The sequence below is a fragment of the Mycteria americana genome, chromosome 5 (assembly GCF_035582795.1).
Source record: "Mycteria americana isolate JAX WOST 10 ecotype Jacksonville Zoo and Gardens chromosome 5, USCA_MyAme_1.0, whole genome shotgun sequence".
In the NCBI taxonomy this organism is placed as follows: domain Eukaryota; kingdom Metazoa; phylum Chordata; class Aves; order Ciconiiformes; family Ciconiidae; genus Mycteria; species Mycteria americana.
Window position 1 is genome coordinate 46,034,478 of NC_134369.1, and position 13,403 is coordinate 46,047,880.

Sequence of the window (13,403 nt, forward strand, 5' to 3'; positions counted from 1 at the left end):
GTTAGACTCACAGACAGACAGAAATAAGCTGCCATTCTTCCATTTGATAGCCAGACGCTGCCAGTTGTTGCTAGGGCAGTCATGCTGTTAAATTAGGTCTAATGAACGAGTAATTGCTTTAGGTATAGTGAACCATTTCAAAGAAAACAAGGATTCTAATTGATTTGAAATTTGTTTGGCACATTGCATTGTCTGGGGCTATTGATTAGTCTTCTGGATTTCACACTGCATGTGTTTCCCTTTATTAAGGGAATAACAGGTTACTGATTACTTTCCTTCTGGGTTTAATGTAGCGGTTAATGTCTACTTTGTTCTTGTGTCATGTCACAGGCAAGGAAGGAATAATATGCAAGTGGGTGGCCCTTTGCTAAGAAACTCCCCTGCTGCTTTGAGCTGTGTACTCTAAGACATGCTGAAAAGCAGATCAAGAGAAAGGGTTAGAATAGCAGGACTCACAAGTTATGGCCTGAGTCAGGCTAGACCCAGGCTAGAAACTTGGCTTTCCTTCGCTATCAAAGCACAACACAGTATGAAGCGGTTGGTGGTAGATTTGTTCTTGTTTGATTATATGTCTCTATATAAGGAAACATACTATAGTTTTATATGCCTTGGTTTATATACAGCAGCATCTTAAATAAGGAAGCTTACAACATATTTACCCTTTTGCTGCAAGAGATTTACTCCATAGCATACATATTCTGGAGAGCATGCCATTGCACATTTTAAATCTATCTTGGTTTGCAAAAAAGTGAGTTCATTTAATTAACAGCTTTGTTCCTTTCATAGGACAATTTTTACTAACATAGTTAATGTATACTAAAGTTTAATTAATTTCTAATTTCTTAACATTCTTAGCTAAAATGTAATCCTTAGCACATCTTTAACAGGTATGATGGTAAAATAAAACCGGCTTCATTGTTCTAAAATTGATCGTGGCTCTAGAGATTATTTAGCTTTGTATTTTGTGCCCTGTGTTGGGAGCCAGTACAAATGAAATGAAATATAGGCATTTAGATTACCTACAGGGTCTAAGGAATCATGGATTTTGTGTCCTTACTATGTGTCTTCCTCTCTCAGACAGATCAGCCATGTAACATTCATGTATCTGAAGATCTCTACAATAAGCCTGATCCAAAGCCTGTTGAAGTCAACAGTAAACCTCTCATTGATTTTCAGAAGCTTTTGCCGGTGAGCCCATCAACTTTTTTGATTCATCTCTTGAGAACCCATACATCATTTCAGCAAGTAACATAAGTTTCATTGCCAGGTGAGCCACCATGCAGTGCTCTAAGTGCCCTAAAGCTCTAGGTAGCGCCAGTGGCACCAAGCGAGCAATCTCAAAAATCTAGACTTTGCTCCATGTGCCAGGATTTGAAATTTCTAAAGCTGTAAAGGTATTTTTCCTGAGTTGCTATAAGGATTATTATCAGTAAATTGCCTGCACACTATGATTTTTTTTCTAAAACGGACTATGATACATCTCTGAAATAAAACATTGGTCATGTTCAGTTTAGTCCAAAGATAAATTTAAAACTTGGTAGTTCATGATCTTTGTTGCTGATTTCTAAGTATTTGCAGTGGGATTGAGCAGCTGTATGAGCAGCTGTGACTTACCTTGAATTCATCCTGAATTTCAGGTCATCCCAAATGTCTTAATTAAATCAGTTCCACACTTTCAAATCCCTCTTAGACTGAAATTAATGAAGCCCTTGGTCTTATAGGCAGAAACGTAAGAAATAGTCTCAATAATGGAAACAAAAATAACAGCAGCCACAAAAATATTTTGGTATCATGTTTGGCAACCATTTGGCGTGCACCAGGTACAGAATATAGTGCTCTAAAATTGTCACTGCTGTTTTGGGATGCCCTATGTAATTAATTTTTGCTACCCCGTTCACAAATGATGAACCATTGTATACCAAATGTATATAGCAAATACCAGATGTATACCAAAATCATTCTTATAACTTAGCAGAGCATAATCTATTTCTTTCTATATTCTATGATCTTATGACATCAGCATGCCCAAGCCACACAAAATGTGTACTTAGGTATATATTAAATTGGTAATTAAATATATTTTATACCATATGGGTGACCTAATATAATAGTAAAGTAAGAGAAACCATCAAATTTTAATTCCCCTGTGTTTGCATTTTAAGCCTTATGTGTGGTGGGGGAAGTCTGCGATGGGAGCAAGATGGTGCAACCGTTCTATAGTTATGGTGGACCACAGGCTTGAGGCTAGCAATTTGAGGAACTTGCAGAGACAATGCAAAAGAGTTGAGACATTAATATCTCTCGCTTCCCCCAGCCTTTGATTCAGTAAGATAAACCTGAAAAGGAACATTTTCAAGCAGGAATGCTCACAGGAAAAGATATCGGTAGCTATTGAGAACTAAGACTAGAGTCCAAGCATACTCCAATTACAACCCTTAAACCAGATTAGAGATTAGACAAAATGTGAGCAGTATAGAAGCAAGTACCCTAACATGGTATGACTTGAACCTTCCTAAATGGCATGTTACAGCCCGTCATTTGGACCACTGTGTGCTATTGGAGAAACTCAAGATGGCTTTAATGGGGATGATCTGAGCTGATCTCTTTCAATAAAGTATACACATAGAGGTAGATTGCTGTGTTAAGATGATGAATTTCCCCCAATCCAGGGAAATCTTCTATGTGCGATGTATGTGTATTATCGTTATGCAAGCTTAAGCTTTTCATTTCTTCTCTCCTTCTTTGTTCCCACCAGGATTGAGATATGGCATTTAATTCTCAACACAATTATGTGGAACATGACATTGAAGCAATGATCTGCTTTTCACCTTTAGTTGTAGAGCCCTACAACTGTGGAATGAAGGCCATGGGATGCATCACAACTAACAGATACTTCACTGACGAATTCAAGAGCCAGCATGCTGTTGTCAGTAAGGTTATTACGTAGTTGGTGTGTTCCAGTTACATCTTTTTTTCTGCTTAGTGAGGAGACTTACAGGGGAAATTCTGTTTCCTACATCTTCTTCTAAATCTTCTTCTCTTGGGTTCAAGTAGTCAAGTTTTATGCCTAGGTGTACAAAGTTGCATATGCTGTGGGGTGGTCCAGGATTCTGGCCTCTTAGCATCCGGTAAAGAATCTGGCTGCCAAAGACCACACCTCCCTTCTGACCATATGAAGGCCATCTCGTGATGGCCCTGTTTTAGAGTAGTCTGCCTCCTCACTGCCAGGGCAGTATGCTTCTTCCTCCTGCTCCCTCTTAGGAGAAGCTTCTTCATCCCTTACTAAACGAGCTGACTTTCGCTTCCAAGATTTCTTCTTGTGTGTGGGGGCGACTGATACCGGCACGGGCTGGTTCTCTGGTTCAGCTGCAGTGCCGGTCCTTGGGGTTTGAGTAGCCTTCTGACAACTCCAGGGATAACACCACCATGTGTTCACGTGAAAAGCGGTGAGAGGTTAGTATACTCCATGATTCTTTTTGCATTATTTATCTGACAGTATTAACAAAGAGAATTAGAACTTTGTGACCTGCCAGGTTTCCACAGATTGCCACCAAGAGCTCCACAGACAACCAGTGGCCATGAACCAATGATTGGGAACCCAACTGCAAAGAACAGTTTATAGTAATTTTTCCCAAAAGTTGGGATGATCCTATGTTTTACCAGTGTACAAAAGACAGCTGCACGTGCCCAGATTTCACCCTGAAATGGGGTTTCCATGCACCCCGGGAAGATTCCAGGCCCGACAAAAGAAGTAATGCCAATGCCCTTGTGGAAAGTGTTCCACTTGTTAGAAAAGAATTGAAAATTTGCTGGAACAGAGAGAAGGAATGTGAGATGAATGACAGCTGAGCCTAGTACTTAGGATAATTGCACAGGTTTAAGAAGTCCTGAGTTCCCTCCTCCTGAGGGTGTTTCTGTAGTTTATCCAAGAGGTACAATTCAGTGAAGAACTAAGAGTCTCTTCTTTTCTAGTTAGTTAAGTTCCCTAATCTTTAGAAGCACCTGTAAAAATGTATGAACAGTGGACATTTACTTATGGAAACTAAATTCAAAGGCCAGCACCTATTCAAAGCTTTTTGTCTCTGACAACACATCTCCTGGTGAACCAGACTGGGTAAAATTGTACCAGGGAGAAAAACAGCACTTATGGCACACAGCTTACTTTCTGTCTCCTACTACAATATCAGAAGTAACAAAAATAAGCGTGTATCAATGCCTCAGCCACCCAACATGTCGTCATTCAGTATGTTAATATAAGTCCATCCATCTTCTTTTGTGGGTTAAGCTGAGACATAAGTTTGTGAACTTTGCATCAGCCTTGACTAGCAGAGCTAAAATCACACTCCTGTGTACTGGACTCTGCCTCACAGAGGATGCAGGCAGGATATATCTACCTCGTGGGCTACTGCGAAGTTCAGCTTACCACTACTGTTTCTCATTGACAACAGAAAGATTCTTCTTAGCATGATATAAACAGCAATCTAGACATGCACGGATTTTTTTTCCATCTAAAATGTAAGTCTCTATAGGCATTGGGTGCCTGTGGCTTTAAGACAGAAATCTTGATTGCCCCCTTTGGTGTACATACTTAAACCACTCATGGGTGGCTTATTCTTTCCACGGCTATAGGCTTTAGTTTCTCAGCTGATGTATATGAAAATATTTTCATTGAAGTCCACAGACGTTATGGTCATCAAGAATATTACCTTAAATATCAGATAGCTCCTCAGAAAATTGAATGGATCTTCCATTCTCGTTTTCATTAGTTGTTCTCCGTCACCAGTTGTAGTATTGCATAGAAGCCACAGAACTACTGAGCCTAGTGTGCTGGGTACAGCCAAAACATGCCTGACTGCGATCCTTACTCTGGTAGCTGATCCTTCTATCATTATTGCCTTACTAAAGGCTTGGACTCCATAGTTTAGTGTTACTCTCATGCCTCACTCTGTCTTCTTTGGGAAAATCACACTGATCCTCGAGAATGTTTTTGTTGTTTCTTTCTGACTCCATCTGTGATGAGCTTTTTTATTTAAAAATAAGGTCAAAAACTACAATTGCTGAGACAGCTTACTTCTGTCTAACATGGCTTGTCTGGTTAGTATGCAGAGGAGCAAATCACATTTTAAAATATTTTTAAAACATGGAGGAGCTTTAAAGAACTGTTTAAAAAACTGCTCTTGGTTTGGTGCCAGCTACAGATGCCATGCTGATTACAGAAGATTACATAAATTCCCCAAGCCTTATTATCGTCTCACTTACACCTATAAAATTGAGAAGAATTCCACTGGAGTCACTGGAGTTACACAGGTGTAAGCCTGTGCTGGAGAAGAATATGGCCCTTCTGGTTAGCAAGCTACCAGTGTTTTCAGTGGGTCCAGTTATCTCTACCTATCTACTAATACAAAAAAAAAACCCAAAGCAAAACATGCAGGGTATGATCTGTCTACGTAAATAGTTCAATCTTCATTGACTTCAACTGAGTTGCACTGATTTATGTGTCAGCTGAATTTTGACCTGAATACGTAAGGAAAAAATCCAACTCTTTGGCGTCTTTGTTGTAGCACATTACTGAGATTTTTATACAGTGTGTATTGCTAAACAAAACAAAAGATGAGTAGAGCAGGTCAAACCAAAGTTTCATCTAGCTCTGGGAGCCTCTCTGTAACAATGGCTTAGAACAGGGTGTAAGATTTTCAAGGAAAAGCCGTGTATGTGCGGACGGAGCTTTCACTGCTATACAGTTGCATATCCTGCCAGCTTCAGATTCTTTTGACCCTGAGGCCGCCTAAGTAGATGATGGGTACTGTTGAGGACCTACCTGCTATGAATCCAGCCATTTCTTCTTTCAGCCCATTTAGCCATTTGCCCCATGCCATCCTGTGGCAATGAGTTCCACAGCTTAATTATGCGCCATGAGAAAAAGTAATTGCTTTTGAGCCTTTTCAACTGAGTGATTTTGTTGAGTGCCCCTCAACTATTTTTTAAGAAGATGCAATTAGTTTTCTTCACTCACTTTCTGCACACCACCTATAAACGTATAAGCCCCTACTATATCCCAGTCAGTCATCTTTTCCATGCTGATCAGTCTGTTTAGTTTTTCCCAATTTGAATGCTATTCCACACCATTGCTCATCCTTGTTGAATTTATTTTCTATGTCTACTGTTACTCTCTTTTGAGGTGTCTTGCAAGACCAATGTACAATATTCAAGATGAGGGCATAATACTAATTTGTGCATGATAGTCCTTACTCTTTTCTGGGGTTTGGGTTGGGGTTTTTATTTTCCCATTTCTACAATATGGACCATACACTAGTAATGATTCTGAAGGATTCCTAGTAGGATTGTGGAGGCCTTTGTAAATCAAACAACTCCAGGGATAACACCACCATGTGTTCACGTGAAAAGCGGTGAGAGGTTAGTATATTCCATGATTCTTTTTGCATTATTTAGCTGACAGTAGTAACAAAGAGAATTAGAACTTTGTGACCTGCCAAGTTTCCACAGATTGCCACCAAGAGCTCCACAGACAACCAGTGGCCATGAACCAATGATTGGGAACCCAACTGCAAAGAATAATTCATAGTAATTTTTCCCAAAAGTTGGGATGATCCTATGTTCCACCAGTGTAAAAAAGCCTTAATACCTTCACTGTGGTGGTCCCAAGCTCTCAAATAAGATGAGAAGTTCTTACTCTACAAAAGAATCATGTATTTCTTGAACAATACAAAGTTGAGAATAAAAACAAATTTGTTCCTTAGAAATTGCCTAGTGAAGCAGTTGTTTCATACTGCCTGTTGAACATTTGGGTAGACTGATTCAAATGTTAAAGCTGTGTTCAAACCAGAAAAAATAAAAATAATAAGCTGTCAGAATAATTACTAAGAACATACAAGGATTATACAAAGTAAACTGCAGCCTGCAAAAAGAGAATTGCATGTTAGCTAATTGTTAATTTTAGCAATTGCAATGGCTAATTACTGTGGCACACATTGACTATTAGCATGATGCCCCAGCACCTGCTTTCTCCAATGAACAGATTTCTTCATTGCTCGTGCAGGAGCAAAATGTGTAATTATTGGCCATCATTGGGGCGATTTTTCAGTGATTCTTTTGTGTGATGTGAATAAAGCATAATGACATATTTTATTAGAGGGCAAATAGCTGTTTGTTAATGGAAATGATTCGAAATCCAAGAAACTAGGAGCTAGGAGCATGTTTTCAGTATCAGCATGAATTCAAATGTATTTTCTTTTAACTCTTTATAAAAGAAGCATAGAAATCAAATCTAAACTTAGTATAATATATTTAATGATATGTGCAAACACAGCATTGATTAATTGCCTCAAATGTTTTCAATGCTACACCATTTCATTTGTTACAGCAGTCTGCTAAATTTATGCATTTCTTATTTAAACTCTTCTTTCCTGGGCATATAGTGTTAGCAAGATTATGTGGCTTGTTCCTCATTTACTGGGAAAAAAAATCATCTTTGTAACTTAAGCAACAATTATGGGCTTTATGAGGCACATTTTCATTGCACACATTGTAGAACGCAGTGCACTGGCATTATTATTCCTGAAAGTACATGCTTGAATGTATCTATCAAGACCCAAATGTCAGCTACTGAATAGATTATGCATAGTTATCCAAAACAGAATATAGATACATAAAATCTCAGCAACAGAATACTCAATTTCTGAGAAAAGATTTTTATTAGATAATCTGCACGACACTTTTGAAGAACAATGCAAATGAAAAAATCACATATGAACCTTAGACTACAGTGGTGTTTAAAATAGCAAACTGCTTTGTCATTTTTGAAGGATAGGTTATGGCTGGAATAAGAAAGCTGACCTTTTCATTTTGCTTTTATTTGAATACTGTTCAAAGTTAAAAAAAAAAGGGTTACTAGGGGACATATTTTGCTGTATTCCACTGCCATAAATCTAGACTAACTTGATGGAAAACAATGAAGTGACTTTGGATATCCAAGGAAAGAAGCCAAAGAAGCCTTGTGAACCTCTGTGAAACTTTTAACAATAAATAGGAAACCTAAGCCTCTTCTAGACTCTTCAGATAATGAAGCCAAAAATTTAACACTACCTTAGAAGTATAGTAATAAGAGATTTTTTGGCATGACTCTGATTGCATTCCATTTTGACAAAGATCCAGTTGCTGAACTTTGATTAAATTTGACCCAATTGACAAACACACGAGTTAGATGAAATTCAGACTTAATGGATGCATGTGAAATGACTGATTGAAGTAAACTTGGTTTTAAAAGCATATCCAAATAAATAAATAAATAAAACATGCACATAGTAGGTGTAATAGGAAGATATAGTAAGGGATGATAGCTTCTACATTTCTTCTACAATTGCATACGATACATGTATTGCATTTTAAAACCATGGCTTCAAAGGCCACCATAAGAAAAATTAAGCCAACTCTACATACACTGAAAATGTGGTTCATCCCATATACTGAGTCTGAGTTATTCACAGACGTGAGGAAGAAACTGTGAATGGGCACTTCCTCTTCCCACCCAGGGCCTATGGCTTCTCTGCTGTTGCAAGATGTAGATAAGTTTGGTATTCAGGTTCACTGTTTGACCCATTAAACTGGTATTGAGGTATAATTTGTGTGTTTTCCCAGTACGGTTGCACATAGAATGGGGTTCATTTCCACAAGTTTGAATAAATTTATCCAGTTCAGTGAACCTGTTGTTAAGCTTAGCAAAACTCAGTAGGTGGCTTTAAAGTCCTGTAATTAGCCCATTACATAAAATCTGTACTTTAGATTTTTGCACATTGGTTAATAAGTATAACGTGCTTCGTATATATAAATAACATTACATTAAATGATGCAATATAAAGGAATTAAAGGCCAAAGTAGTTAAATAAAATACTTGAAGGAGATCTCAAATTAGCATGTTTAATTCCAACTCATTGAACAGGAAAAGGCTTTAGCCTTACTGTACCAGTTCCATACAATGTGCAGAATAGCAGATATTTAGTCTCCATTTTACATAAGGTCGCTGTCATCCCTGACCTCTGTGTGACTTTCGAAAAATGTTCTAATGAGCTTGTTTCTTTTAAAATCTAATCATTACAATGTCTAAATATAGTCATGAATTACCAAGACAGCACTTGCCTCAACAATTTTTCATAGTTTGTACATAGCTAATTAATTCTTGATCCTTAATTTTTGCTTTCCAAATGAAATATGTGAGGAAAATGAAGTCTACAGCTAATTAACCCATGCAATGCTTACTGTTTCACAGTAAAAACACTTACCTTAAAGTTCAAGCTTTTTAGTAGCTGTAAAAGTAAAACACAGCTTTGACTCCTATTGCAATAGGTCAAAGCTCCACTTCAGTCTGACAGGTTATTATATTTGTTAGTTTTAAATGTTGAAAAAATTACATAACCAAAATCCCAGACTTCAGTTTTTCTTCAAATCTATTGATGAATTCCATGATATGAATTAATATACTGAAAGGTAATGTTACATATACAACGGTTATCTTTTTTGATTTTTTTTCTATTTATATATAATGAACACTATGTAACATATAGCCCTCTTCAGAGATTCAACTATTATCAGTAGATGAAGAAATATATTTGAGAAGTTTTGTATAAATGCACATATGCATACATAAATCTATCTATCCATATATATATACATATATATATGGAGAAACAAAACAGTATTTTGGAGTTGTATGAAATACTCAGAGTTAATACTGCAGCCAAAGGAAACTTGCTCAGATTTGATGAAAAACTCAATAGTCCTGGATAGTTTGCCAAGATTCATAAATACACAGATTCTAGTGGATGAACCTGTCCTTATTTATGTGTTTATACTGAATTAATAGTAAATCAGTGGTTTCACTTGATCTCAGCCTGAAGCCAGATCTCATTCAAAACCCAGATCCCATTCATTTGTAATTTTAGGATTCATCAGCAAATTCACAGAAAAAGCCTGGATAAACATCTTTATGATGCTCCATGAAAAGAAAAGATTGAAAGTGACAAATTTCACACATCTTATTATGCTTATTGCGACATGGCAAATAAAACTACCCCAATCTCCAGTTGTGTTCTGTTTACCTTGTGCCATTTTATACCACCATCTTTGAGTGTCTTTGACTTTTTTCCCATCTGATTTATTGCAACTGCCCCCTATACTGCTCTATAGTTGTTGCTACATTTTTCATTTTACTGGCTATCTTAGTTTAAAACTAATGCGATTGCTTCTTTATATATATGTCTACATTGCCTCTTTTTTTCTCATATACATTGACATCTGGAGGATTTTTGTTCTTTGGCCAGACATATCCAGCCTTGGAGCTAATTCCGTTCTCAGTCATACAGGTACATTTCCTGCTGTTTTCATACAGAGCTGACACCATAAAATTGGAGTAAAATTTGACCTCAGGTATAAGCAATTATATTTCTCATAGAACTCTCCGGACTATGTTTGGAGGCAACAGAAATGTTGAAGAAAATATCACATACAGTATTAATACATCAGAAAGTAAGATTAAGAGGTGGAATGACTTGTATTGATTGAGTGTTCCGTAATTTGTGCAAAATGAATCACAACAACAGTTCAACAGTTAAAAAAAAGATAAGAAGAAATTGCAGGAAGGAAGACAATCAGTAGAAGACACAAGACAAGCCAGGTGGATCCTCCTTAACTTGTTTCATCCTGATATATTCCCAACCCTCCATTCTGTCTTGTAAGATACAAGTCCTTTGGTTACCTCTGAATGCCGGGTTAATGCTCTGTTATGCTATTTTCCAACACCTGTTTAGACATTTTTTTTTCCTGACAAACTTGAATCGAATCTGTTTAGTACACCATCAGTTACACTTCTTTACACTATGGGTCTGCTTAAGTGAAAGAGTTAGGAGGTCACAGCGTATGGGTTATTTTTGTGAATGGAATACTTGATTCAGTCTCTTAATGGACCATGTGCATAAAGTCTACTTGTGGGGAAGTTACCCGTGAGGGTGAATCTGCAAGAACACTGAAGGGAGGCAGTTATGGACAGCAATTGCGAAGCTGCCTTTTTCTCTCCCTAAATTTAAAAGTCCTCATTAACATCTAGCAGTAAGTTAATGAACCAAAGAACCCCATCTTGCCTACCAGCCATAACTCTCTGTTTTGCAAGAAGCAGGAGCCACTAATGAATAGAGCACACCGCATCAAATAATTTTTCTACATGTAAAAAAATTACTAGATGGAAGATGAGGAAAACTATTTCTCTTTGCTAAATCATTTTGTAAACATACATATCATATTATCAGGCAATGCTTGACCACATTCATCCTTGCACATGTTTGGAAAGAAACTTAATTTAATTTACAAGATAGATAGATGTGTCTTATCATAGCTGAAGAAGGTTTTTTTCCCAGCAAATAAATTGACCTCAACAGAGGACTTACTTCCCTCTTTCTAGAAATGGGCAAGCATATACAAATAGATGACTAGTTGCCTAAAAGGAGACTCCTGAATATATACATAGCAATAAATTAGTTTTCTCAAGTAGTGAGAAATGTGTGTTTACTTTGAAAATCAGGTCTATACAGTGAATTAGGTGCCTGACTTTTGGTTGTATGCACATTGCTAAATATCATGTCAGGCTATTGGTTGCCCCTGCATCACTTCTAAGGTTCCTGTATCTCTGAAGCTTATCAGTGGTACCTATGAAGCAGCAAAGATACAGAATTTTATTTTTGGTTGCTTTTGGATCAAGAAATTATTAGTGACACCATATCTGGAAGCATCTACCAAGTTTAAGGACTTTGGCTGACTATTGTTTAGATTATTTTGGGTTATTTAACTATTTAAATAAGAGAATTAACCATTGAGGCACAGAAATGTATAAGTAATATTTTCATAAAGGCGGCTAAGGCAGAACAAACTGAGGTAGAAGAAACTGCGTTTCCTTCACTTAAGCTTTTTGACTGAACAATACTACTGATGGCTGTCAAGGCTTGCTTTAGCTAAGCCCTTAGTTTTCCTAGATAACACACTGATTTGAAAATATGTGCTTTTAGCAATCCTTGACTACTTTTCCTTATATACCGCATTAAAGACTAACAGGCACAACAGAGCTAAGATGATGCAGAAGTGGCGTGTCCTCTGTTGCTCCACTGATTGTGCTTTCCCAAAGCTGACAGAAACAAAAGTCCATTACAAACTTCCTTGTCATACTGGAGCTTTTACAATATATTTTGAAAACATGTTACCTGGGAACGTTTTGTGTGGAGCTATCACAAAAGACAGGTTTTTTTCTTACAACTATTATTATGAAGGCACTAGTCACGACTGGATAATGAAAAATGAGTCGACCTTTTTATTTAAATGTAACAGACTACCCATGAGTGCTCTAGTATAACCACTCATCATCACACTCCCCAGCAGCTGGCAAAGACAAAAGTAAAATGCAGAAGATACGCTACATGAGTTTATGTGATGTGTGTGATAATTATTGTTTGATCTTTTGAATTTATATTTTGAATTGTAGAAGTTTTAAGCATGCCGGGGCATTTTGAATAATTTACTGAGCTGCTGTCTTCTCTATCTTCTCCTGCTAAGACAAGCTTTCTTTATACTGTGAATCTAATTATGTATACCTCAAAAAATTGAATGGCATATAGCTCACATAGCAATTAACTCACTTGATTTCCTGGAATGGTTGAAAGCTAGAAGCTAGTCCCATGGATTCCATTGGGACAGCTAGAATTTTTGTTTTCCGGTAATATTAATCTCTGGGAGACAAACAGTTTGCTGCTGCAAAGTAACTGGCTTCAGAGAATATAGCTCAGCAGAGAACCTGGCCAAAGATTTTTTTCTAGCTGTTCATGCAATGTGAGAACTGCAAACTTAGAGGAGACTGAACAGTGACCACTCTCCAACTCAAATGAGGACACATTGGTACTCAAATAAGTAGAAAGTTTGAGTTAGAAGGCATGCTCCTGTGGTAGATCAGTTTCTTTCAAAAATACAAAGATGATCTGAACTTTCACAGAAAATACTGTGGTAGGCAGAGACCACACCAGGCTGCCAAAAATACATGGTAAACATGACACTGCAGTATAATACACTATTACCATCACTGATGTGGAGCCTATGCTTCTACCAGCACATAAACTCATGGAATCTGTTTCTAATATCATTGAGTAAGTTCAGAGAAAAATTTCTGTGTAGAGCATTAATAGCAATACTTTTGATTTATAAAATACTCATTCTAGATGCTGCTGAGGATCTAAAACTACAGTTTTGTTCAATGGTAATTTCTACACTTGTTCTACTCATTTTGTGGGCTAGTTGTTAATCTTCTATCAAAAAGATCATTAAAAAAGAGGTATTAGAGGATAACAAAAGAAAGG

The 13,403-nt window shown here is 37.1% G+C and overlaps 1 long non-coding RNA gene across 2 annotated transcripts in view; it reads left to right on the forward strand.

Moving 5' to 3' along the window:
• Positions 1-10,276, forward strand: part of LOC142410496 (uncharacterized) — a 69,005-nt gene extending 58,729 nt beyond the window's left edge. For both annotated transcript variants that reach the window (XR_012775933.1, XR_012775934.1), the window contains 3 exons: positions 1,078-1,267; positions 2,756-6,414; positions 9,957-10,276. This is a non-coding gene — a long non-coding RNA (uncharacterized LOC142410496). The remainder of the gene's footprint in view (positions 1-1,077; positions 1,268-2,755; positions 6,415-9,956) is intronic.
• The last annotated feature ends 3,127 nt before the right edge of the window (positions 10,277-13,403 follow it).